We start from the raw sequence: 2,212 nt of genomic DNA, 5'->3' as shown, positions 1-2,212 counted from the left end.
CCTTCCCTTCGTGCCTGTGTAATGAAGCACATGCGCACTGAATTAATCACAGCCATTTTTTGCAGGAAACTAATTAGCAGGAATAAAGATCCAAAGAGTTTTTTCTTTTCAATCATCAGATCTCACTTTCACCTCTTCCTCGCTCCCTCTAACACAAGACTCATCGCCTGCTTTGCATCCAAATTATTTTTATATTGCCTTTAACAACTAATAGTAGCTACCTACTTCGGTTTTTTACACTCCGCAACAACAATGATCTTTCTTTTGCCACCCTAAGCGCAAACTGACCAAAAGGGGACTGCCTTGATGGGATCTTTAGCTAAATCATCTCAATACTGGATTAAAAAGCGAGGATCACAAAGCGGCAGCGAGAAATTGTAAGTTTCAACTTTGCGTTTGTCTCTTTTCCTCTCTGTGTTTCCACGATCCTATTCTTTTCGCTGTGCACTTATCTGAATCTCTTTCCCCCCTATCTGTTCGTAGTTTACGTGTATAGCGGAGCTGGCTAATTCTCACATTGTGAGAAATGACTGGCGATCACAAGTTCATTTCATGCAAGTAGTTTGGTTTATTCTCGATTTTTGTATTCGTATCGTTACCTGTGTTTACATCAGCGTTCGTCCTCTCCTCCTCATGAATGGAAGATAAGAAATGGGCAAGACAGCGATCCTCTCCAAGCAGTTGACCGTAGAAAAACACGGTTTTGAAACAAATGTGTGCATTTCGGTGGGATCGGGAAAAGGTATGGAGGGCTTATGGGTGTCGAGAAGCGTGTTTTTGAGGCACAGATGCAGTAAGAAAAGGGGGCTGTGTGGAGCGGACGAAGGGCAGCGGCAGCTCCACATGAGCGCAGCCCAGAAAAGGAGCTCCAAGTCCAGCCTGTGGGTCCGTGTGCGTCCGGCGACAGGGAAACATCTCTCGCTTTCTAAATTTTGACAGATTTGACACTTGCCACATCCAGGGGGTGTTCGGCACCGTCGTGTGCTTCTAAAATCCTCTTCTGGATAAACACATTTTTTGTTCTTCTCCGACACGTCTCTCTTTGAAATGTGCAATCCCTCCGCCCTGTCTTAGTTCCTCTAGCTACACTTTTCCCCTTTCCCCCACTTTGTCCATCTTTGCTTTCTTTTTTTATTTTTCATCGCTTGTTTGCTTCTTTTGAAGCGTTGTTTTTAAGTCGATTCTCGCTCATTCCCTGACGAAGTCACATGCAAATCGATCGACATGTGTATGTGTGTGTGTGTGTGTGTGTATGTGTGCGTGCGTGCGCCGAAAGGGGTTCGTGTTTGCGAGCGTGTGTGTGTTGTGTGAATGTTGTGTGTTGAGATAAACGAAGCTCCGGGTCTCCTTCATGACAAGAGCGGATCAGCAGGACCTTGTACACGGACAGCCTGAGAGTCTGAGCTGCGTTTCAGAGAACAGACATGTGGTTCAGGGGAGACATAGGCAGGCTGGAGCTGCTGCTGCTGCTGCTGCTGCCTCCAACTACTTGGCTACCGTATATGACTTTCAAGAAGAACATTTTTTTCCCCGAGAAATGCTGACCGGAATGAAAACAAAACATTGCCCTATTAGTCTGACCTTAAGCAGACATAATCATTCCAAAGTTACTGCCGGAAACTTAAATTATGGTTCAGGCTAAACCTATAGGTCACTGCATGCATTTAGTAGCCGCTTAGCCAGTTAACATTTGCAGGGTTTTCTAAAGTTAAGCTACACAACATATCTTGCACATACCCAAAATAGAATAGGCTGCACTCTCGGAGGAAAATACGAGGCTTGAATAGAGACAGCCTGTCTAAGCTGCTGGGCCTTTCCCCCCTTCAAAAAAATATATTTTGTATCACTAACCTTACCTAGAACTAGACATTGTTACCAAGCTCGCCAAAAATCGACTTTTACGCAAAAACATAAAGAAAATGCATCTGTTATCTTGACGTTTAGGTGCAAGTGCAAGCCCGAAAATCTCCATTAATATGCTGAAAAATAGCGACTGCTTTTCGGATGGGATGGAGCTATATGGAGTCAGAAAAAGCTGCGAGAATTATAAGTCAGGCACGGGTATTTTACGCGACATACAGACGGGAAAAGAAAGAGGAAAAAAGGAGGTTTTGCGAGCGAGGAGAGGCATGGATAGGATATGTGTACCGTTGGGGGAAACAGAAAGGGGGGTGAGAAGCTGTGTGTGAATGTGTATGTGTGTGTGTGTGTG

The 2,212-nt window shown here is 44.7% G+C and overlaps 1 protein-coding gene across 5 annotated transcripts in view; it reads left to right on the top strand.

The window, feature by feature from the left end:
* The window catches only part of zfhx3b (zinc finger homeobox 3b), a 143,131-nt gene continuing 140,919 nt past the window's right edge, over window positions 1-2,212 (top strand). For all 5 annotated transcript variants that reach the window (XM_050058033.1, XM_050058204.1, XM_050058117.1 and 2 more), the window contains exon 1: window positions 1-377. The gene's annotated coding sequence lies outside the window, so the exon portion shown is untranslated. The remainder of the gene's footprint in view (window positions 378-2,212) is intronic.

The sequence above is a fragment of the Epinephelus moara genome, chromosome 1 (assembly GCF_006386435.1).
Source record: "Epinephelus moara isolate mb chromosome 1, YSFRI_EMoa_1.0, whole genome shotgun sequence".
Lineage (NCBI taxonomy): Eukaryota > Metazoa > Chordata > Actinopteri > Perciformes > Serranidae > Epinephelus > Epinephelus moara.
Note: the sequence above shows the minus strand (reverse complement) of the source record. Positions and strands in the feature narration are given on the sequence as shown.